Here is a 27,481-nt window from a genome sequence, read left to right as displayed (position 1 = left end):
CTGTGGTCAGTGTCACCATGGGCACTGTCACCATGAGCACTGTCACCATAGGCAATGTCACCGTGGTCAGTGTCACCATGAGCACTGTCAACATGGACACTCATACAGTGGGCACTGTCACTGTGAGCACTGTCACCATGGGTACTGCCACCATAAGCAGTGTCTCTGTGAGTACTGTCAGCATGGGTTTTTACCGTGAGCACTGTCACCATGAGCCCTGTCACCATTTTTTAGTGACACCATGTGCACTACCACCATGCGCACTCTCACCATGGGCACTGTCACCGAGAAAACTGTCACCATAAGTACTGTCTTCATGGGCACTGTCACCAAGGGCACGGCCAACATGTGAACTGTAACCATTGTCAGTATCACTGTGAGAAGTGTCATCATGGGAATTACCAACATAGGCACTGTCATCATGAGCACTTTCAGAACGGGAACTGTCACCATGGGCACTATCACCGTGAGGACTCTCACCATGGGAGTTATCGCCATGGGCACTATCAGCATTAGAACTGTCACCGTGGTCACTGTCACGATGGAATTTGTCACGGTGAGCACTGTCACGGTATGCAAAGTCACGGTTTGCACTGTCCCCTTGGGCCCTGTCACAGTGAGCACTATCACTTTGACGGTGGTGGCCATGGGCACTGCCACCATGGACACTATCAACTTGAAAATTATCACCATTTGTTCTCTCAGCTTGGTCACGGTCAACAAGTGCAGTCTCAGTATGCTCACTATGACCGTGAACACTGTCACCATGGGCACCTTAATCATGGGCACTATCACCGTGAGCACTATCACCATCGGCACTATCACTGTGATCACTGTCCCCATAGACACTATCATGGTGAGCACAGTTAACATGAGCATTGTAACTGTGAGCACTGTCACAATGGGTAATGCAACCATGAGCCCAGTCACCGTGAGCACTGTCAGCATGGGTTGTCACCTTGTGCACGGTCAGCATGAGCACTGTCACCAAGGGACTATAACTATTTTTCAGTGCCGCCATGTGCACTCTCACCTTGGACACTATCACCACGAGCACTGTCACCATGAGTACTGTCATCATGGGCAATGGCACAGCCACCATCTGCAATCTTACCATGGTCACTATCACTGTGAGCACTGTCACCAATGGAACTACCAACATGGGCACTGTCATCATGAGCACTTTCACCATACGAACTCTCACCATGGGCACTATGAACGTGAGAACGGTCACCATGGGCACTGTCACCATGAGCATTGTCATCATAGGCAATGTCACCGTGAGAACTATCACCATGCACACTGTCCACAAGGGCACTATCACATTGAGTTGTATCACCATGTGTACTGTCATCTTGGGCACAGTCACCATGGGCACACTCACCAAGTACACTATCACTATGCTCACTATTACTCTGAACACTGTCACCATGGGCACCGTAACCATGGGCACTATCACCGGGAGCATTATCAGCATCGGCACAACAGGCGTGATAACTGTCACCATGGGTCATATCACCGTGAGCACGGTTGCCATGGGCACTGTCATGATGTGCAATGCCCCATTGGTACTCTCACCATGGGAACTGCCACCAGGAGCACTGTCACCATGAGCACTGACACCACGATCACTGCCACCGAGGGCACTGCAACCATGAGCACTGTCACCATGAGAACTGTTACTATGAGAAATGTAACCATGGGCAATTTCTCGATGAGTACTCTCACCATGGGTATTTTCACCTTGGGCACTCTCAACGTAAACAGTATTACCATGAGCACTTTCACTGTGAGCACTCTCACCATGGGCACTGTCACAATGCGGAGTGTCACCATGAGCCATGTCACCATGGGAAATGTCACCATGAGAAGTGTCACCATAGGCAATGTCACCATGGGCAATGTCACCATGGGAAATGCCATTTTGAGCACTGTCACCATGGGTAATGCAACCATGAGTACTGTCACCATGAGTACTGTCACCATTGCGAGTATCACCATGTGCACTGTCACCATGAGCACTATCACAATGAGAACTGTCAGCCTGGGCACTGTCACTGTTGGCAAGGCAGCATGGCCACTTCCACCATGGGCAATGTCACCATGGGCACTATCACTGTGAGCACTGTCAACATGAGCACGTCACCATGGGCACTGTCAACATGGGTACTATCTCAAAGGGCAATGTCACCATGAGCATTGTCAGGATGGGCAATTTCACCATGAGCACTGTCACCAAAGGCACTATCGCCATGAGCAATGTCACTGTGGGCCGTGTCACCAGGGGCACTATCACCATGGTTAATGTTATCATTGGCACTTTCCCCGTGAGCACTGTCACCCTGGGCACTGTCATCATGGGCACGTTCACCGTGAGCAATATCTCCATGAGCACAGCCACTGTGAACACCATCACCATAATCACTGGCCTCATTGGTACTGTCACCATGAGCACTGCCACAATGAGCACTGTCAGCATGGGCACTTCCCCCATGAGCACTGTCACTATGAGAACTGCTACCATGGGTATTTTCACCATGAGTACTGTCACCCTGTGTATTGTCACCATTTGCACTGTCACCATGAAGACTATAACCGTGAGCGCTATCACCATGAGATCTCTCACCATGGTCACTGTCACCATGGCACCTTGCACAATGGGGGCTGTCAACATGAGTGCTCTCACCATTGGCACTATTACTGTGAGCATTCTCACTGTGGTCAGTGTCACCATGGGCACTGTCACCATGAGCACTGTCACCATAGGCAATGTCACCGTGGTCAGTGTCACCATGAGCACTGTCAACATGGACACTCATACAGTGGGCACTGTCACTGTGAGCACTGTCACCATGGGTACTGCCACCATAAGCAGTGTCTCTGTGAGTACTGTCAGCATGGGTTTTTACCGTGAGCACTGTCACCATGAGCCCTGTCACCATTTTTTAGTGACACCATGTGCACTACCACCATGCGCACTCTCACCATGGGCACTGTCACCGAGAAAACTGTCACCATAAGTACTGTCTTCATGGGCACTGTCACCAAAGGCACGGCCAACATGTGAACTGTAACCATTGTCAGTATCACTGTGAGAAGTGTCACCATGGGAATTACCACCATAGGCACTGTCATCATGAGCACGTTCAGAACGGGAACTGTCACCATGGGCACTATCACCGTGAGGACTCTCACCATGGGAATTATCGCCATGGGCACTATCAGCATTAGAACTGTCACCGTGGTCACTGTCACGATGGAATTTGTCACTGTGAACACTGTCACGATAGGCAAAGTCACGGTTTGCACTGTCCCCTTGGGCCCTGTCACAGTGAGTACTATCACTTTGACGGTGGTGGCCATGGGTACTGCCACCATGGACAATACCAACTTGAGAATTATCACCATTTGTTCTCTCAGCGTGGTCACGGTCAACAAGTGCACTCTCACTATGCTCACTATGACCGTGAACACTGTCACCATGGGCACCTTAATCATGGGCACTATCACCGTGAGCACTATCACCATCGGCACTATCACTGTGATCACTGTCCCCATAGACACTATCATGGTGAGCACAGTTAACATGAGCATTGTAACTGTGAGCACTGTCACAATGGGTAATGCAACCATGAGCCCAGTCACCGTGAGCACTGTCAGCATGGGTTGTCACCTTGTGCACGGTCAGCATGAGCACTGTCACCATGGGCACTATAACTATTTTTCAGTGCCACCATGTGCACTGTCACCTTGGACACTATCACCACGAGCACTGTCACCATGAGTACTGTCATCATGGGCAATGGCACAGCCACCATCTGCAATCTTACCATGGTCACTATCACTGTGAGCACTGTCACCAATGGAACTACCAACATGGGCACTGTCATCATGAGCACTTTCACCATACGAACTCTCACCATGGGCACTATGAACGTGAGAACGGTCACCATGGGCACTGTCACCATGAGCATTGTCATCATAGGCAATGTCACCGTGAGAACTATCACCATGCGCACTGTCCACAAGGGTACTATCACATTGAGTTGTATCACCATGTGTACTGTCATCCTGGGCACAGTCACCATGGGCACACTCACCAAGTACACTATCACTATGCTCACTATTACTCTGAACACTGTCACCATGGGCACCGAAACCATGGGCACTATCACCGGGAGCATTATCAGCATCGGCTCAACAGGCGTGATAACTGTCACCATGGGTCATATCACCGTGAGCACGGTTGCCATGGGCACTGTCACGATGTGCAATGCCCCATTGGTACTCTCACCATGGGAACTGCCACCATGAGCACTGTCACCATGAGAACTGTTACTATGAGAAATGTAACCATGGGCAATTTCTCGATGAGTACTCTCACCATGGGTATTTTCACCTTGGGCACTCTCAACGTAAACAGTATTACCATGAGCACTTTCACTGTGAGCACTGTCACCATGGGCACTGTCACAATGCGGAGTGTCACCATGAGCCATGTCACCATGGGAAATGTCACCGTGAGAAGTGTCACCATAGGCAATGTCACCATGGGCAATGTCACCATGGGAAATGCCATTTTGAGCACTGTCACCATGGGTACTGCAACCATGAGTACTGTCACCATGAGTACTGTCACCATTGGCAGTATCACCAGGCGCACTGTCACCATGGGCACTATCACCATGACAACTCTCAGAGTGAGCACTGTCACTGTGGGCACTGCCATCGTGAGCAATTCCACCATGGGCAATGTCACCATGGGCACTAACGTTGTGAGCACTCTCAACATGAGCACGTCACCATGAGCACTGTCACCATGGGCAATGTCACTGTGAGAAGTTTCACCATAGGCAATGTCACCGTGGGCACTGTCACCATGGTCACTGCCACCACTGTCACTGTCATTTTGAGCACTGTCACCATGGGTACTGCAACCATGAGCACTGTCACCATGAGCACTGTCACCATTGCGAGTATCACCATGTGCACTGTCACCATGAGCACTATCACAATGAGGACTGTCAGCCTGGGCACTGTCACTGTTGGCAAGGCACCATGGCCACATCCACCATGGGCAATGTCACCATGGGCACTATCACTGTGAGCACTGTCAACATGAGCACGTCACCATGAGCACTGTCAACCTGGGTACTATCTCAAAGGGCAATGTCACCATGAGCATTGTCAGGATGGGCAATTTCACCATGAGCACTGTCACCAAAGGCACTATCGCCATGAGCAATGTCACTGTGGGCCGTGTCACCAGGGGCACTATCACCATGGTTAATGTTATCATTGGCACTTTCCCCGTGAGCACTGTCACCCTGGGCACTGTCATCATGGGCACTGTCACCGTGAGCAATATCTCCATGAGCACAGCCACTGTGAACACCATCACCATAATCACTTGCCTCATTTGTACTGTCACCATGAGCACTGCCACAATGAGCACTGTCAGCATGGGCACTTCCCCCATGAGCACTGTCACTATGAGAACTGCTACCATGGGTATATTCACCATGAGTACTGTCACCCTGTGTATTGTCACCATTTGCACTGTCACCATGAAGACTATAACCGTGAGCGCTATCACCATGAGATCTCTCACCATGGTCACTGTCACCATGGCACCTTGCACAATGGGGGCTGTCAACATGAGTGCTGTCACCATTGGCACTATCACTGTGAGCATTCTCACTGTGGTCAGTGTCACGATGGGCACTGTCACCATAGGCAATGTCACCTTGGTCAGTGTCACCATGAGCACTGTCAACATGGGCACTCATACAGTGGGCACTGTCACTGTGAGCACTGTCACCATGGGTACTGCCACCATGAGCAGTGTCTCTGTGAGTACTGTCAGCATGGGTTTTTACCGTGAGCACTGTCACCATGAGCCCTGTCACCATTTTTCAGTGACACCATGTGCACTACCACCATGCGCACTCTCACCATGGGCACTGTCACCGAGAAAACTGTCACCATAAGTACTGTCTTCATGGGCACTGTCACAAAGGGCACGGCCAACATGTGAACTGGAACCATTGTCAGTATCACTATGAGAAGTGTCACCATGGGAATTCCCAACATAGGAACTGTCATCCTTAGCACTTTCAGAAAGGGAACTGTCACAATGGGCACTATCACCGTGAGGACTCTCACCACGGGAATTATCGCCATGGGCACTATCAGCATTAGAACTGTCACCGTGGTCACTGTCACGATGGAATTTGTCACTGTGAGCACTGTCACGATAGGCAAAGTCACGGTTTGCACTGTCCCCTTGGGCCCTGTCACAGTGAGCACTATCACTTTGACGGTGATGTCCATGGGCACTGCCACCATGGACACTACCAACTTGAGAATTATCACCATTTGTTCTCTCAGCGTGGTCACGGTCAACAAGTGCACTCTCACTATGCTCACTATGACCGTGAACACTGTCACCATGGGCACCTTAATCATGGGCACTATCACCGTGAGCACTATCACCATCGGCACTATCACTGTGATCACTGTCACCATAGACACTATCATGGTGAGCACCGTTAACATGAGCATTGTAACTGTGAGCACTGTCACAATGGGTAATGCAACCATGAGCCCAGTCACCGTGAGCACTGTCAGCATGGGTTGTAACCTTGTGCACGGTCAGCATGAGCACTGTTACCATGGGCACTATAACTATTTTTCAGTGCCACCATGTGCACTGTCACCTTGGACACTATCACCACGAGCACTGTCACCATGAGTACTGTCATCATGGGCAATGGCACAGCCACCATCTGCAATCTTACCATGGTCACTATCACTGTGAGCACTGTCACCAATGGAACTACCAACATGGGCACTGTCATCATGAGCACTTTCACCATACGAACTCTCACCATGGGCACTATGAACGTGAGAACGGTCACCATGGGCACTGTCACCATGAGCATTGTCATCATAGGCAATGTCACCGTGAGAACTATCACCATGCGCACTGTCCACAAGGGCACTATCACATTGAGTTGTATCACCATGTGTACTGTCATCTTGGGCACAGTCACCATGGGTGCACTCACGAAGTACACTATCACTATGCTCACTATTACTCTGAACACTGTCACCATGGGCACCGTAACCATGGGCACTATCACCGGGAGCATTATCAGCATCGGCACAACAGGCGTGATAACTGTCACCATGGGTCATATCACCGTGAGCACGGTTGCCATGGGCACTGTCACGATGTGCAATGCCCCATTGGTACTCTCACCATGGGAACTGCCACCATGAGCACTGTCACCATGAGCACTGACACCACGATCACTGCCACCGAGGGCACTGCCACCATGAGCACTGTCACCATGAGAACTGTTACTATGTGAAATGTAACCATGGGCAATTTCTCGATGAGTACTCTCACCATGGGTATTTTCACCTTGGGCACTCTCAACGTAAACAGTATTACCATGAGCAGTTTCACTGTGAGCACTGTCACCATGGGCACTGTCACAATGCGGAGTGTCACCATGAGCCATGTCACCATGGGAAATGTCACCGTGAGAACTGTCACCATAGGCAATGTCACCATGGGCAATGTCACCATGGGAAATGCCATTTTGAGCACTGTCACCATGGGTACTGCAACCATGAGTACTGTCACCATGAGTACTGTCACCATTGGCAGTATCACCAGGCGCACTGTCACCATGGGCACTATCACCATGACAACTCTCAGAGTGAGCACTGTCACTGTGGGCACTGCCATCGTGAGCAATTCCACCATGGGCAATGTCACCATGTGCACTAACGCTGTGAGCACTCTCAACATGAGCACGTCACCATGAGCCCTGTCACCATGGACAATGTCACTGTGAGAAGTTTCACCATAGGCAATGTCACCGTGGGCACTGTCACCATGGTCACTGCCACCACTGTCACTGTCATTTTGAGCACTGTCACCATGGGTACTGCAACCATGAGCACTGTCACCATGAGCACTGTCACCATTGCGAGTATCACCATGTGCACTGTCACCATGGGCACTATCACAATGAGAACTGTCAGCGTGGGCACTGTCACTGTTGGCAAGGGCACCATGGCCACTTCCACCATGGGCAATGTCACCATGGGCACTATCACTGTGAGCACTGTCAACATGAGCACGTCACCATGGGCACTGTCAACATGGGTACTATCTCAAAGGGCAATGTCACCATGAGCATTGTCAGGATGGGCAATTTCACCATGGGCACTGTCACCAAAGGCACTATCGCCATGAGCAATGTCACTGTGGGCCGTGTCACCAGGGGCACTATCACCGTGGTTAATGTTATCATTGGCACTTTCCCCTTGAGCACTGTCACCCTGGGCACTGTCATCATGGGCACGGTCACCGTGAGCAATATCTCCATGAGCACAGCCACTGTGAACACCATCACCATAATCACTGGCCTCATTGGTACTGTCACCATGAGCACTGCCACAATGAGCACTGTCAGCATGGGCACTTCCCCCATGAGCACTGTCACTATGAGAACTGCTACCATGGGTATTTTCACCATGAGTACTGTCACCCTGTGTATTGTCACCATTTGCACTGTCACCATGAAGACTATAACCGTGAGCGCTATTACCATGAGATCTCTCACCATGGTCACTGTCACCATGGCACCTTGCACAATGGGGGCTGTCAACATGAGTGCTGTCACCATTGGCATTATCACTGTGAGCATTCTCACTGTGGTCAGTGTCACCATGGGCACTGTCACCATGAGCACTGTCACCATAGGCAATGTCACCGTGGTCAGTGTCACCATGAGCACTGTCAACATGGGCACTCATACAGTGGGCACTGTCACTGTGAGCACTGTCACCATGGGTACTGCCACCATGAGCAGTGTCTCTGTGAGTACTGTCAGCATGGGTTTTTACCGTGAGCACTGTCACCATGAGCCCTGTCACCATTTTTCAGTGACACCATGTGCACTACCACCATGCGCACTCTCACCATGGGCACTGTCACCGAGAAAACTGTCACCATAAGTACTGTCTTCATGGGCACTGTCACCAAGGGCACGGCCAACATGTGAACTGTAACCATTGTCAGTATCACTGTGAGAAGTGTCACCATGGGAATTACCAACATAGGCACTGTCATCCTTAGCACTTTCAGAACGGGAACTGTCACAATGGGCACTATCACCGTGAGGACTCTCACCACGGGAATTATCGCCATGGGCACTATCAGCATTAGAACTGTCACCGTGGTCACTGTCACGATGGAATTTGTCACTGTGAGCACTGTCACGATAGGCAAAGTCACGGTTTGCACTGTCCCCTTGGGCCCTGTCACAGTGAGCACTATCACTTTGACGGTGATGTCCATGGGCACTGCCACCATGGACACTACCAACTTGAGAATTATCACCATTTGTTCTCTCAGCGTGGTCACGGTAAACAAGTGCACTAACACTATGCTCACTATGACCGTGAACACTGTCACCATGGGCACCTTAATCATGGGCACTAGCACTGTGAGCACTATCACCATCGGCACTATCACTGTGATCACTGTCACCATAGACGCTATCATGGTGAGCACAGTTAACATGAGCATTGTAACTGTGAGCACTGTCACAATGGGTAATGCAACCATGAGCCCAGTCACCGTGAGCACTGTCAGCATGGGTTGTCACCTTGTGCACGGTCAGCATGAGCACTGTCACCATGGGCACTATAACTATTTTTCAGTGCCACCATGTGCACTGTCACCTTGGACACTATCACCACGAGCACTGTCACCATGAGTACTGTCATAATGGGCAATGGCACAGCCATCATCTGCAATCTTACCATGGTCACTATCACTGTGAGCACTGTCACCAATGGAACTACCAACATGGACACTGTCATCATGAGCACTTTCACCATACGAACTCTCACCATGGACACTATGAACGTGAGAACGGTCACCATGGGTACTGTCACCATGAGCATTGTCATCATAGGCAATGTCACCGTGAGAACTATCACCATGCGCACTGTCCACAAGGGTACTATCACATTGAGTTGTATCACCATGTGTACTGTCATCTTGGGCACAGTCACCATGGGCACACTCAGCAAGTACACTATCACTATGCTCACTATTACTCTGAACACTGTCACCATGGGCACCGTAACCATGGGCACTATCACCGGGAGCATTATCAGCATCGGCTCAACAGGCGTGATAACTGTCACCATGGGTCATATCACCGTGAGCACGGTTGCCATGGGCACTGTCACGATGTGCAATGCCCCATTGGTACTCTCACCATGGGAACTGCCACCATGAGCACTGTCACCATGAGAACTGTTACTATGAGAAATGTAACCATGGGCAATTTCTCGATGAGTACTCTCACCATGGGTATTTTCACCTTGGGCACTCTCAACGTAAACAGTATTACCATGAGCACTTTCACTGTGAGCACTGTCACCATGGGCACTGTCACAATGCGGAGGGTCACCATGAGCCATGTCACCATGGGAAATGTCACCGTGAGAAGTGTCACCATAGGCAATGTCACCATGGGCAATGTCACCATGGGAAATGCCATTTTGAGCACTGTCACCATGGGTACTGCAACCATGAGTACTGTCACCATGAGTACTGTCACCATTGGCAGTATCACCAGGCGCACTGTCACCATGGGCACTATCACCATGACAACTCTCAGAGTGAGCACTGTCACTGTGGGCACTGCCATCGTGAGCAATTCCACCATGGGCAATGTCACCATGGGCACTAACGTTGTGAGCACTCTCAACATGAGCACGTCACCATGAGCCCTGTCACCATGGGCAATGTCACTGTGAGAAGTTTCACCATAGGCAATGTCACCGTGGGCACTGTCACCATGATCACTGCCACCACTGTCACTGTCATTTTGAGCACTGTCACCATGGGTACTGCAACCATGAGCACTGTCACCATGAGCACTGTCACCATTGCGAGTATCACCATGTGCACTGTCACCATGAGCACTAACACAATGAGAACTGTCAGCGTGGGCACTGTCACTGTTGGCAAGGGCACCATGGCCACTTCCACCATGGGCAATGTCACCATGGGCACTATCACTGTGAGCACTGTCAACATGAGCACGTCACCATGGGCACTGTCAACATGGGTACTATCTCAAAGGGCAATGTCACCATGAGCATTGTCAGGATGGGCAATTTCACCATGAGCACTGTCACCAAAGGCACTAACGCCATGAGCAATGTCACTGTGGGCCGTGTCACCAGGGGCACTATCACCATGGTTAATGTTATCATTGGCACTTTCCCGGTGAGCACTGTCACCCTGGGCACTGTCATCATGGGCATGGTCACCGTGAGCACTATCTCCATGAGCACAGCCACTGTGAACACCATCACCATAATCACTGGCCTCATCGGTACTGTCACCATGAGCACTGCCACAATGAGCTCTGTCAGCATGGGCACTTCCCCCATGAGCACTGTCACTATGAGAACTGCTACCATGGGTATTTTCACCATGAGTACTGTCACCCTGTGTATTGTCACCATTTGCACTGTCACCATGAAGACTATAACCGTGAGCGCTATCACCATGAGATCTCTCACCATGGTCACTGTCACCATGGCACCTTGCACAATGGGGGCTGTCAACATGAGTGCTGTCACCATTGGCACTATCACTGTGAGCATTCTCACTGTGGTCAGTGTCACCATGGGCACGGTCACCATGAGCACTGTCACCATAGGCAATGTCACCGTGGTCAGTGTCACCATGAGCACTGTCAACATGGACACTCATACAGTGGGCACTGTCACTGTGAGCACTGTCACCATGGGTACTGCCACCATAAGCAGTGTCTCTGTGAGTACTGTCAGCATGGGTTTTTACCGTGAGCACTGTCACCATGAGCCCTGTCACCATTTTTTAGTGACACCATGTGCACTACCACCATGCGCACTCTCACCATGGGCACTGTCACCGAGAAAACTGTCACCATAAGTACTGTCTTCATGGGCACTGTCACCAAGGGCACGGCCAACATGTGAACTGTAACCATTGTCAGTATCACTGTGAGAAGTGTCCTCATGGGAATTACCAACATAGGCACTGTCATCATGAGCACTTTCAGAACGGGAACTGTCACCATGGGCACTATCACCGTGAGGACTCTCACCATGGGAGTTATCGCCATGGGCACTATCAGCATTAGAACTGTCACCGTGGTCACTGTCACGATGGAATTTGTCACGGTGAGCACTGTCACGGTATGCAAAGTCACGGTTTGCACTGTCCCCTTGGGCCCTGTCACAGTGAGCACTATCACTTTGACGGTGGTGGCCATGGGCACTGCCACCATGGACACTATCAACTTGAAAATTATCACCATTTGTTCTCTCAGCTTGGTCACGGTCAACAAGTGCAGTCTCAGTATGCTCACTATGACCGTGAACACTGTCACCATGGGCACCTTAATCATGGGCACTATCACCGTGAGCACTATCACCATCGGCACTATCACTGTGATCACTGTCCCCATAGACACTATCATGGTGAGCACAGTTAACATGAGCATTGTAACTGTGAGCACTGTCACAATGGGTAATGCAACCATGAGCCCAGTCACCGTGAGCACTGTCAGCATGGGTTGTCACCTTGTGCACGGTCAGCATGAGCACTGTCACCAAGGGACTATAACTATTTTTCAGTGCCGCCATGTGCACTCTCACCTTGGACACTATCACCACGAGCACTGTCACCATGAGTACTGTCATCATGGGCAATGGCACAGCCACCATCTGCAATCTTACCATGGTCACTATCACTGTGAGCACTGTCACCAATGGAACTACCAACATGGGCACTGTCATCATGAGCACTTTCACCATACGAACTCTCACCATGGGCACTATGAACGTGAGAACGGTCACCATGGGCACTGTCACCATGAGCATTGTCATCATAGGCAATGTCACCGTGAGAACTATCACCATGCACACTGTCCACAAGGGCACTATCACATTGAGTTGTATCACCATGTGTACTGTCATCTTGGGCACAGTCACCATGGGCACACTCACCAAGTACACTATCACTATGCTCACTATTACTCTGAACACTGTCACCATGGGCACCGTAACCATGGGCACTATCACCGGGAGCATTATCAGCATCGGCACAACAGGCGTGATAACTGTCACCATGGGTCATATCACCGTGAGCACGGTTGCCATGGGCACTGTCATGATGTGCAATGCCCCATTGGTACTCTCACCATGGGAACTGCCACCAGGAGCACTGTCACCATGAGCACTGACACCACGATCACTGCCACCGAGGGCACTGCAACCATGAGCACTGTCACCATGAGAACTGTTACTATGAGAAATGTAACCATGGGCAATTTCTCGATGAGTACTCTCACCATGGGTATTTTCACCTTGGGCACTCTCAACGTAAACAGTATTACCATGAGCACTTTCACTGTGAGCACTGTCACCATGGGCACTGTCACAATGCGGAGTGTCACCATGAGCCATGTCACCATGGGAAATGTCACCGTGAGAAGTGTCACCATAGGCAATGTCACCATGGGCAATGTCACCATGGGAAATGCCATTTTGAGCACTGTCACCATGGGTAATGCAACCATGAGTACTGTCACCATGAGTACTGTCACCATTGCGAGTATCACCATGTGCACTGTCACCATGAGCACTATCACAATGAGAACTGTCAGCCTGGGCACTGTCACTGTTGGCAAGGCAGCATGGCCACTTCCACCATGGGCAATGTCACCATGGGCACTATCACTGTGAGCACTGTCAACATGAGCACGTCACCATGGGCACTGTCAACATGGGTACTATCTCAAAGGGCAATGTCACCATGAGCATTGTCAGGATGGGCAATTTCACCATGAGCACTGTCACCAAAGGCACTATCGCCATGAGCAATGTCACTGTGGGCCGTGTCACCAGGGGCACTATCACCATGGTTAATGTTATCATTGGCACTTTCCCCGTGAGCACTGTCACCCTGGGCACTGTCATCATGGGCACGTTCACCGTGAGCAATATCTCCATGAGCACAGCCACTGTGAACACCATCACCATAATCACTGGCCTCATTGGTACTGTCACCATGAGCACTGCCACAATGAGCACTGTCAGCATGGGCACTTCCCCCATGAGCACTGTCACTATGAGAACTGCTACCATGGGTATTTTCACCATGAGTACTGTCACCCTGTGTATTGTCACCATTTGCACTGTCACCATGAAGACTATAACCGTGAGCGCTATCACCATGAGATCTCTCACCATGGTCACTGTCACCATGGCACCTTGCACAATGGGGCTGTCAACATGAGTGCTCTCACCATTGGCACTATCACTGTGAGCATTCTCACTGTGGTCAGTGTCACCATGGGCACTGTCACCATGAGCACTGTCACCATAGGCAATGTCACCGTGGTCAGTGTCACCATGAGCACTGTCAACATGGACACTCATACAGTGGGCACTGTCACTGTGAGCACTGTCACCATGGGTACTGCCACCATAAGCAGTGTCTCTGTGAGTACTGTCAGCATGGGTTTTTACCGTGAGCACTGTCACCATGAGCCCTGTCACCATTTTTTAGTGACACCATGTGCACTACCACCATGCGCACTCTCACCATGGGCACTGTCACCGAGAAAACTGTCACCATAAGTACTGTCTTCATGGGCACTGTCACCAAAGGCACGGCCAACATGTGAACTGTAACCATTGTCAGTATCACTGTGAGAAGTGTCACCATGGGAATTACCACCATAGGCACTGTCATCATGAGCACGTTCAGAACGGGATCTGTCACCATGGGCACTATCACCGTGAGGACTCTCACCATGGGAATTATCGCCATGGGCACTATCAGCATTAGAACTGTCACCGTGGTCACTGTCACGATGGAATTTGTCACTGTGAACACTGTCACGATAGGCAAAGTCACGGTTTGCACTGTCCCCTTGGGCCCTGTCACAGTGAGTACTATCACTTTGACGGTGGTGGCCATGGGTACTGCCACCATGGACAATACCAACTTGAGAATTATCACCATTTGTTCTCTCAGCGTGGTCACGGTCAACAAGTGCACTCTCACTATGCTCACTATGACCGTGAACACTGTCACCATGGGCACCTTAATCATGGGCACTATCACCGTGAGCACTATCACCATCGGCACTATCACTGTGATCACTGTCCCCATAGACACTATCATGGTGAGCACAGTTAACATGAGCATTGTAACTGTGAGCACTGTCACAATGGGTAATGCAACCATGAGCCCAGTCACCGTGAGCACTGTCAGCATGGGTTGTCACCTTGTGCACGGTCAGCATGAGCACTGTCACCATGGGCACTATAACTATTTTTCAGTGCCACCATGTGCACTGTCACCTTGGACACTATCACCACGAGCACTGTCACCATGAGTACTGTCATCATGGGCAATGGCACAGCCACCATCTGCAATCTTACCATGGTCACTATCACTGTGAGCACTGTCACCAATGGAACTACCAACATGGGCACTGTCATCATGAGCACTTTCACCATACGAACTCTCACCATGGGCACTATGAACGTGAGAACGGTCACCATGGGCACTGTCACCATGAGCATTGTCATCATAGGCAATGTCACCGTGAGAACTATCACCATGCGCACTGTCCACAAGGGTACTATCACATTGAGTTGTATCACCATGTGTACTGTCATCCTGGGCACAGTCACCATGGGCACACTCACCAAGTACACTATCACTATGCTCACTATTACTCTGAACACTGTCACCATGGGCACCGAAACCATGGGCACTATCACCGGGAGCATTATCAGCATCGGCTCAACAGGCGTGATAACTGTCACCATGGGTCATATCACCGTGAGCACGGTTGCCATGGGCACTGTCACGATGTGCAATGCCCCATTGGTACTCTCACCATGGGAACTGCCACCATGAGCACTGTCACCATGAGAACTGTTACTATGAGAAATGTAACCATGGGCAATTTCTCGATGAGTACTCTCACCATGGGTATTTTCACCTTGGGCACTCTCAACGTAAACAGTATTACCATGAGCACTTTCACTGTGAGCACTGTCACCATGGGCACTGTCACAATGTGGAGTGTCACCATGAGCCATGTCACCATGGGAAATGTCACCGTGAGAAGTGTCACCATAGGCAATGTCACCATGGGCAATGTCACCATGGGAAATGCCATTTTGAGCACTGTCACCATGGGTACTGCAACCATGAGTACTGTCACCATGAGTACTGTCACCATTGGCAGTATCACCAGGCGCACTGTCACCATGGGCACTATCACCATGACAACTCTCAGAGTGAGCACTGTCACTGTGGGCACTGCCATCGTGAGCAATTCCACCATGGGCAATGTCACCATGGGCACTAACGTTGTGAGCACTCTCAACATGAGCACGTCACCATGAGCACTGTCACCATGGGCAATGTCACTGTGAGAAGTTTCACCATAGGCAATGTCACCGTGGGCACTGTCACCATGGTCACTGCCACCACTGTCACTGTCATTTTGAGCACTGTCACCATGGGTACTGCAACCATGAGCACTGTCACCATGAGCACTGTCACCATTGCGAGTATCACCATGTGCACTGTCACCATGAGCACTATCACAATGAGGACTGTCAGCCTGGGCACTGTCACTGTTGGCAAGGCACCATGGCCACATCCACCATGGGCAATGTCACCATGGGCACTATCACTGTGAGCACTGTCAACATGAGCACGTCACCATGAGCACTGTCAACCTGGGTACTATCTCAAAGGGCAATGTCACCATGAGCATTGTCAGGATGGGCAATTTCACCATGAGCACTGTCACCAAAGGCACTATCGCCATGAGCAATGTCACTGTGGGCCGTGTCACCAGGGGCACTATCACCATGGTTAATGTTATCATTGGCACTTTCCCCGTGAGCACTGTCACCCTGGGCACTGTCATCATGGGCACTGTCACCGTGAGCAATATCTCCATGAGCACAGCCACTGTGAACACCATCACCATAATCACTTGCCTCATTTGTACTGTCACCATGAGCACTGCCACAATGAGCACTGTCAGCATGGGCACTTCCCCCATGAGCACTGTCACTATGAGAACTGCTACCATGGGTATATTCACCATGAGTACTGTCACCCTGTGTATTGTCACCATTTGCACTGTCACCATGAAGACTATAACCGTGAGCGCTATCACCATGAGATCTCTCACCATGGTCACTGTCACCATGGCACCTTGCACAATGGGGGCTGTCAACATGAGTGCTGTCACCATTGGCACTATCACTGTGAGCATTCTCACTGTGGTCAGTGTCACGATGGGCACTGTCACCATAGGCAATGTCACCTTGGTCAGTGTCACCATGAGCACTGTCAACATGGGCACTCATACAGTGGGCACTGTCACTGTGAGCACTGTCACCATGGGTACTGCCACCATGAGCAGTGTCTCTGTGAGTACTGTCAGCATGGGTTTTTACCGTGAGCACTGTCACCATGAGCCCTGTCACCATTTTTCAGTGACACCATGTGCACTACCACCATGCGCACTCTCACCATGGGCACTGTCACCGAGAAAACTGTCACCATAAGTACTGTCTTCATGGGCACTGTCACCAAGGGCACGGCCAACATGTGAACTGGAACCATTGTCAGTATCACTATGAGAAGTGTCACCATGGGAATTCCCAACATAGGAACTGTCATCCTTAGCACTTTCAGAAAGGGAACTGTCACAATGGGCACTATCACCGTGAGGACTCTCACCACGGGAATTATCGCCATGGGCACTATCAGCATTAGAACTGTCACCGTGGTCACTGTCACGATGGAATTTGTCACTGTGAGCACTGTCACGATAGGCAAAGTCACGGTTTGCACTGTCCCCTTGGGCCCTGTCACAGTGAGCACTATCACTTTGACGGTGATGTCCATGGGCACTGCCACCATGGACACTACCAACTTGAGAATTATCACCATTTGTTCTCTCAGCGTGGTCACGGTCAACAAGTGCACTCTCACTATGCTCACTATGACCGTGAACACTGTCACCATGGGCACCTTAATCATGGGCACTATCACCGTGAGCACTATCACCATCGGCACTATCACTGTGATCACTGTCACCATAGACACTATCATGGTGAGCACCGTTAACATGAGCATTGTAACTGTGAGCACTGTCACAATGGGTAATGCAACCATGAGCCCAGTCACCGTGAGCACTGTCAGCATGGGTTGTAACCTTGTGCACGGTCAGCATGAGCACTGTTACCATGGGCACTATAACTATTTTTCAGTGCCACCATGTTCACTGTCACCTTGGACACTATCACCACGAGCACTGTCACCATGAGTACTGTCATCATGGGCAATGGCACAGCCACCATCTGCAATCTTACCATGGTCACTATCACTGTGAGCACTGTCACCAATGGAACTACCAACATGGGCACTGTCATCATGAGCACTTTCACCATACGAACTCTCACCATGGGCACTATGAACGTGAGAACGGTCACCATGGGCACTGTCACCATGAGCATTGTCATCATAGGCAATGTCACCGTGAGAACTATCACCATGCGCACTGTCCACAAGGGCACTATCACATTGAGTTGTATCACCATGTGTACTGTCATCTTGGGCACAGTCACCATGGGTACACTCACGAAGTACACTATCACTATGCTCACTATTACTCTGAACACTGTCACCATGGGCACCGTAACCATGGGCACTATCACCGGGAGCATTATCAGCATCGGCACAACAGGCGTGATAACTGTCACCATGGGTCATATCACCGTGAGCACGGTTGCCATGGGCACTGTCACGATGTGCAATGCCCCATTGGTACTCTCACCATGGGAACTGCCACCATGAGCACTGTCACCATGAGCACTGACACCACGATCACTGCCACCGAGGGCACTGCCACCATGAGCACTGTCACCATGAGAACTGTTACTATGTGAAATGTAACCATGGGCAATTTCTCGATGAGTACTCTCACCATGGGTATTTTCACCTTGGGCACTCTCAACGTAAACAGTATTACCATGAGCAGTTTCACTGTGAGCACTGTCACCATGGGCACTGTCACAATGCGGAGTGTCACCATGAGCCATGTCACCATGGGAAATGTCACCGTGAGAACTGTCACCATAGGCAATGTCACCATGGGCAATGTCACCATGGGAAATGCCATTTTGAGCACTGTCACCATGGGTACTGCAACCATGAGTACTGTCACCATGAGTACTGTCACCATTGGCAGTATCACCAGGCGCACTGTCACCATGGGCACTATCACCATGACAACTCTCAGAGTGAGCACTGTCACTGTGGGCACTGCCATCGTGAGCAATTCCACCATGGGCAATGTCACCATGTGCACTAACGCTGTGAGCACTCTCAACATGAGCACGTCACCATGAGCCCTGTCACCATGGACAATGTCACTGTGAGAAGTTTCACCATAGGCAATGTCACCGTGGGCACTGTCACCATGGTCACTGCCACCACTGTCACTGTCATTTTGAGCACTGTCACCATGGGTACTGCAACCATGAGCACTGTCACCATGAGCACTGTCACCATTGCGAGTATCACCATGTGCACTGTCACCATGGGCACTATCACAATGAGAACTGTCAGCGTGGGCACTGTCACTGTTGGCAAGGGCACCATGGCCACTTCCACCATGGGCAATGTCACCATGGGCACTATCACTGTGAGCACTGTCAACATGAGCACGTCACCATGGGCACTGTCAACATGGGTACTATCTCAAAGGGCAATGTCACCATGAGCATTGTCAGGATGGGCAATTTCACCATGGGCACTGTCACCAAAGGCACTATCGCCATGAGCAATGTCACTGTGGGCCGTGTCACCAGGGGCACTATCACCGTGGTTAATGTTATCATTGGCACTTTCCCCTTGAGCACTGTCACCCTGGGCACTGTCATCATGGGCACGGTCACCGTGAGCAATATCTCCATGAGCACAGCCACTGTGAACACCATCACCATAATCACTGGCCTCATTGGTACTGTCACCATGAGCACTGCCACAATGAGCACTGTCAGCATGGGCACTTCCCCCATGAGCACTGTCACTATGAGAACTGCTACCATGGGTATTTTCACCATGAGAACTGTCACCCTGTGTATTGTCACCATTTGCACTGTCACCATGAAGACTATAGCCGTGAGCGCTATTACCATGAGATCTCTCACCATGGTCACTGTCACCATGGCACCTTGCACAATGGGGGCTGTCAACATGAGTGCTGTCACCATTGGCATTATCACTGTGAGCATTCTCACTGTGGTCAGTGTCACCATGGGCACTGTCACCATGAGCACTGTCACCATAGGCAATGTCACCGTGGTCAGTGTCACCATGAGCACTGTCAACATGGGCACTCATACAGTGGGCACTGTCACTGTGAGCACTGTCACCATGGGTACTGCCACCATGAGCAGTGTCTCTGTGAGTACTGTCAGCATGGGTTTTTACCGTGAGCACTGTCACCATGAGCCCTGTCACCATTTTTCAGTGACACCATGTGCACTACCACCATGCGCACTCTCACCATGGGCACTGTCACCGAGAAAACTGTCACCATAAGTACTGTCTTCATGGGCACTGTCACCAAGGGCACGGCCAACATGTGAACTGTAACCATTGTCAGTATCACTGTGAGAAGTGTCACCATGGGAATTACCAACATAGGCACTGTCATCCTTAGCACTTTCAGAACGGGAACTGTCACAATGGGCACTATCACCGTGAGGACTCTCACCACGGGAATTATCGCCATGGGCACTATCAGCATTAGAACTGTCACCGTGGTCACTGTCACGATGGAATTTGTCACTGTGAGCACTGTCACGATAGGCAAAGTCACGGTTTGCACTGTCCCCTTGGGCCCTGTCACAGTGAGCACTATCACTTTGACGGTGATGTCCATGGGCACTGCCACCATGGACACTACCAACTTGAGAATTATCACCATTTGTTCTCTCAGCGTGGTCACGGTAAACAAGTGCACTAACACTATGCTCACTATGACCGTGAACACTGTCACCATGGGCACCTTAATCATGGGCACTAGCACTGTGAGCACTATCACCATCGGCACTATCACTGTGATCACTGTCACCATAGACGCTATCATGGTGAGCACAGTTAACATGAGCATTGTAACTGTGAGCACTGTCACAATGGGTAATGCAACCATGAGCCCAGTCACCGTGAGCACTGTCAGCATGGGTTGTCACCTTGTGCACGGTCAGCATGAGCACTGTCACCATGGGCACTATAACTATTTTTCAGTGCCACCATGTGCACTGTCACCTTGGACACTATCACCACGAGCACTGTCACCATGAGTACTGTCATCATGGGCAATGGCACAGCCACCATCTGCAATCTTACCATGGTCACTATCACTGTGAGCACTGTCACCAATGGAACTACCAACATGGACACTGTCATCATGAGCACTTTCACCATACGAACTCTCACCATGGACACTATGAACGTGAGAACGGTCACCATGGGTACTGTCACCATGAGCATTGTCATCATAGGCAATGTCACCGTGAGAACTATCACCATGCGCACTGTCCACAAGGGTACTATCACATTGAGTTGTATCACCATGTGTACTGTCATCTTGGGCACAGTCACCATGGGCACACTCAGCAAGTACACTATCACTATGCTCACTATTACTCTGAACCCTGTCACCATGGGCACCGTAACCATGGGCACTATCACCGGGAGCATTATCAGCATCGGCTCAACAGGCGTGATAACTGTCACCATGGGTCATATCACCGTGAGCACGGTTGCCATGGGCACTGTCACGATGTGCAATGCCCCATTGGTACTCTCACCATGGGAACTGCCACCATGAGCACTGTCACCATGAGAACTGTTACTATGAGAAATGTAACCATGGGCAATTTCTCGATGAGTACTCTCACCATGGGTATTTTCACCTTGGGCACTCTCAACGTAAACAGTATTACCATGAGCACTTTCACTGTGAGCACTGTCACCATGGGCACTGTCACAATGCGGAGGGTCACCATGAGCCATGTCACCATGGGAAATGTCACCGTGAGAAGTGTCACCATAGGCAATGTCACCATGGGCAATGTCACCATGGGAAATGCCATTTTGAGCACTGTCACCATGGGTACTGCAACCATGAGTACTGTCACCATGAGTACTGTCACCATTGGCAGTATCACCAGGCGCACTGTCACCATGGGCACTATCACCATGACAACTCTCAGAGTGAGCACTGTCACTGTGGGCACTGCCATCGTGAGCAATTCCACCATGGGCAATGTCACCATGGGCACTAACGTTGTGAGCACTCTCAACATGAGCACGTCACCATGAGCCCTGTCACCATGGGCAATGTCACTGTGAGAAGTTTCACCATAGGCAATGTCACCGTGGGCACTGTCACCATGATCACTGCCACCACTGTCACTGTCATTTTGAGCACTGTCACCATGGGTACTGCAACCATGAGCACTGTCACCATGAGCACTGTCACCATTGCGAGTATCACCATGTGCACTGTCACCATGAGCACTAACACAATGAGAACTGTCAGCGTGGGCACTGTCACTGTTGGCAAGGGCACCATGGCCACTTCCACCATGGGCAATGTCACCATGGGCACTATCACTGTGAGCACTGTCAACATGAGCACGTCACCATGGGCACTGTCAACATGGGTACTATCTCAAAGGGCAATGTCACCATGAGCATTGTCAGGATGGGCAATTTCACCATGAGCACTGTCACCAAAGGCACTAACGCCATGAGCAATGTCACTGTGGGCCGTGTCACCAGGGGCACTATCACCATGGTTAATGTTATCATTGGCACTTTCCCCGTGAGCACTGTCACCCTGGGCACTGTCATGATGGGCATGGTCACTGTGAGCACTATCTCCATGAGCACAGCCACTGTGAACACCATCACCATAATCACTGGCCTCATCGGTACTGTCACCATGAGCACTGCCACAATGAGCTCTGTCAGCATGGGCACTTCCCCCATGAGCACTGTCACTATGAGAACTGCTACCATGGGTATTTTCACCATGAGTACTGTCACCCTGTGTATTGTCACCATTTGCACTGTCACCATGAAGACTATAACCGTGAGCGCTATCACCATGAGATCTCTCACCATGGTCACTGTCACCATGGCACCTTGCACAATGGGGGCTGTCAACATGAGTGCTGTCACCATTGGCACTATCACTGTGAGAATTCTCACTGTGGTCAGTGTCACCATGGGCACTGTCACCATGAGCACTGTCACCATAGGCAATGTCACCGTGGTCAGTGTCACCATGAGCACTGTCAACATGGACACTCATACAGTGGGCACTGTCACTGTGAGCACTGTCACCATGGGTACTGCCACCATAAGCAGTGTCTCTGTGAGTACTGTCAGCATGGGTTTTTACCGTGAGCACTGTCACCATGAGCCCTGTCACCATTTTTTAGTGACACCATGTGCACTACCACCATGCGCACTCTCACCATGGGCACTGTCACCGAGAAAACTGTCACCATAAGTACTGTCTTCATGGGCACTGTCACCAAGGGCACGGCCAACATGTGAACTGTAACCATTGTCAGTATCACTGTGAGAAGTGTCATCATGGGAATTACCAACATAGGCACTGTCATCATGAGCACTTTCAGAACGGGAACTGTCACCATGGGCACTATCACCGTGAGGACTCTCACCATGGGAGTTATCGCCATGGGCACTATCAGCATTAGAACTGTCACCGTGGTCACTGTCACGATGGAATTTGTCACGGTGAGCACTGTCACGGTATGCAAAGTCACGGTTTGCACTGTCCCCTTGGGCCCTGTCACAGTGAGCACTATCACTTTGACGGTGGTGGCCATGGGCACTGCCACCATGGACACTATCAACTTGAAAATTATCACCATTTGTTCTCTCAGCGTGGTCACGGTCAACAAGTGCAGTCTCAGTATGCTCACTATGACCGTGAACACTGTCACCATGGGCACCTTAATCATGGGCACTATCACCGTGAGCACTATCACCATCGGCACTATCACTGTGATCACTGTCCCCATAGACACTATCATGGTGAGCACAGTTAACATGAGCATTGTAACTGTGAGCACTGTCACAATGGGTAATGCAACCATGAGCCCAGTCACCGTGAGCACTGTCAGCATGGGTTGTCACCTTGTGCACGGTCAGCATGAGCACTGTCACCAAGGGACTATAACTATTTTTCAGTGCCGCCATGTGCACTCTCACCTTGGACACTATCACCACGAGCACTGTCACCATGAGTACTGTCATCATGGGCAATGGCACAGCCACCATCTGCAATCTTACCATGGTCACTATCACTGTGAGCACTGTCACCAATGGAACTACCAACATGGGCACTGTCATCATGAGCACTTTCACCATACGAACTCTCACCATGGGCACTATGAACGTGAGAACGGTCACCATGGGCACTGTCACCATGAGCATTGTCATCATAGGCAATGTCACCGTGAGAACTATCACCATGCACACTGTCCACAAGGGCACTATCACATTGAGTTGTATCACCATGTGTACTGTCATCTTGGGCACAGTCACCATGGGCACACTCACCAAGTACACTATCACTATGCTCACTATTACTCTGAACACTGTCACCATGGGCACCGTAACCATGGGCACTATCACCGGGAGCATTATCAGCATCGGCACAACAGGCGTGATAACTGTCACCATGGGTCATATCACCGTGAGCACGGTTGCCATGGGCACTGTCATGATGTGCAATGCCCCATTGGTACTCTCACCATGGGAACTGCCACCAGGAGCACTGTCACCATGAGCACTGACACCACGATCACTGCCACCGAGGGCACTGCAACCATGAGCACTGTCACCATGAGAACTGTTACTATGAGAAATGTAACCATGGGCAATTTCTCGATGAGTACTCTCACCATGGGTATTTTCACCTTGGGCACTCTCAACGTAAACAGTATTACCATGAGCACTTTCACTGTGAGCACTGTCACCATGGGCACTGTCACAATGCGGAGTGTCACCATGAGCCATGTCACCATGGGAAATGTCACCGTGAGAAGTGTCACCATAGGCAATGTCACCATGGGCAATGTCACCATGGGAAATGCCATTTTGAGCACTGTCACCATGGGTAATGCAACCATGAGTACTGTCACCATGAGTACTGTCACCATTGCGAGTATCACCATGTGCACTGTCACCATGAGCACTATCACAATGAGAACTGTCAGCCTGGGCACTGTCACTGTTGGCAAGGCAGCATGGCCACTTCCACCATGGGCAATGTCACCATGGGCACTATCACTGTGAGCACTGTCAACATGAGCACGTCACCATGGGCACTGTCAACATGGGTACTATCTCAAAGGGCAATGTCACCATGAGCATTGTCAGGATGGGCAATTTCACCATGAGCACTGTCACCAAAGGCACTATCGCCATGAGCAATGTCACTGTGGGCCGTGTCACCAGGGGCACTATCACCATGGTTAATGTTATCATTGGCACTTTCCCCGTGAGCACTGTCACCCTGGGCACTGTCATCATGGGCACGTTCACCGTGAGCAATATCTCCATGAGCACAGCCACTGTGAACACCATCACCATAATCACTGGCCTCATTGGTACTGTCACCATGAGCACTGCCACAATGAGCACTGTCAGCATGGGCACTTCCCCCATGAGCACTGTCACTATGAGAACTGCTACCATGGGTATTTTCACCATGAGTACTGTCACCCTGTGTATTGTCACCATTTGCACTGTCACCATGAAGACTATAACCGTGAGCGCTATCACCATGAGATCTCTCACCATGGTCACTGTCACCATGGCACCTTGCACAATGGGGGCTGTCAACATGAGTGCTCTCACCATTGGCACTATCACTGTGAGCATTCTCACTGTGGTCAGTGTCACCATGGGCACTGTCACCATGAGCACTGTCACCATAGGCAATGTCACCGTGGTCAGTGTCACCATGAGCACTGTCAACATGGACACTCATACAGTGGGCACTGTCACTGTGAGCACTGTCACCATGGGTACTGCCACCATAAGCAGTGTCTCTGTGAGTACTGTCAGCATGGGTTTTTACCGTGAGCACTGTCACCATGAGCCCTGTCACCATTTTTTAGTGACACCATGTGCACTACCACCATGCGCACTCTCACCATGGGCACTGTCACCGAGAAAACTGTCACCATAAGTACTGTCTTCATGGGCACTGTCACCAAAGGCACGGCCAACATGTGAACTGTAACCATTGTCAGTATCACTGTGAGAAGTGTCACCATGGGAATTACCACCATAGGCACTGTCATCATGAGCACGTTCAGAACGGGAACTGTCACCATGGGCACTATCACCGTGAGGACTCTCACCATGGGAATTATCGCCATGGGCACTATCAGCATTAGAACTGTCACCGTGGTCACTGTCACGATGGAATTTGTCACTGTGAACACTGTCACGATAGGCAAAGTCACGGTTTGCACTGTCCCCTTGGGCCCTGTCACAGTGAGTACTATCACTTTGACGGTGGTGGCCATGGGTACTGCCACCATGGACAATACCAACTTGAGAATTATCACCATTTGTTCTCTCAGCGTGGTCACGGTCAACAAGTGCACTCTCACTATGCTCACTATGACCGTGAACACTGTCACCATGGGCACCTTAATCATGGGCACTATCACCGTGAGCACTATCACCATCGGCACTATCACTGTGATCACTGTCCCCATAGACACTATCATGGTGAGCACAGTTAACATGAGCATTGTAACTGTGAGCACTGTCACAATGGGTAATGCAACCATGAGCCCAGTCACCGTGAGCACTGTCAGCATGGGTTGTCACCTTGTGCACGGTCAGCATGAGCACTGTCACCATGGGCACTATAACTATTTTTCAGTGCCACCATGTGCACTGTCACCTTGGACACTATCACCACGAGCACTGTCACCATGAGTACTGTCATCATGGGCAATGGCACAGCCACCATCTGCAATCTTACCATGGTCACTATCACTGTGAGCACTGTCACCAATGGAACTACCAACATGGGCACTGTCATCATGAGCACTTTCACCATACGAACTCTCACCATGGGCACTATGAACGTGAGAACGGTCACCATGAGCACTGTCACCATGAGCATTGTCATCATAGGCAATGTCACCGTGAGAACTATCACCATGCGCACTGTCCACAAGGGTACTATCACATTGAGTT

This window comes from Mesoplodon bidens (assembly GCF_964165515.1).
Source record: "Mesoplodon bidens genome assembly, chromosome: 14".
Lineage (NCBI taxonomy): Eukaryota > Metazoa > Chordata > Mammalia > Artiodactyla > Ziphiidae > Mesoplodon > Mesoplodon bidens.
The sequence above is the reverse complement of the archived record's forward strand: the minus strand, read 5'-3'. Positions refer to the sequence as shown.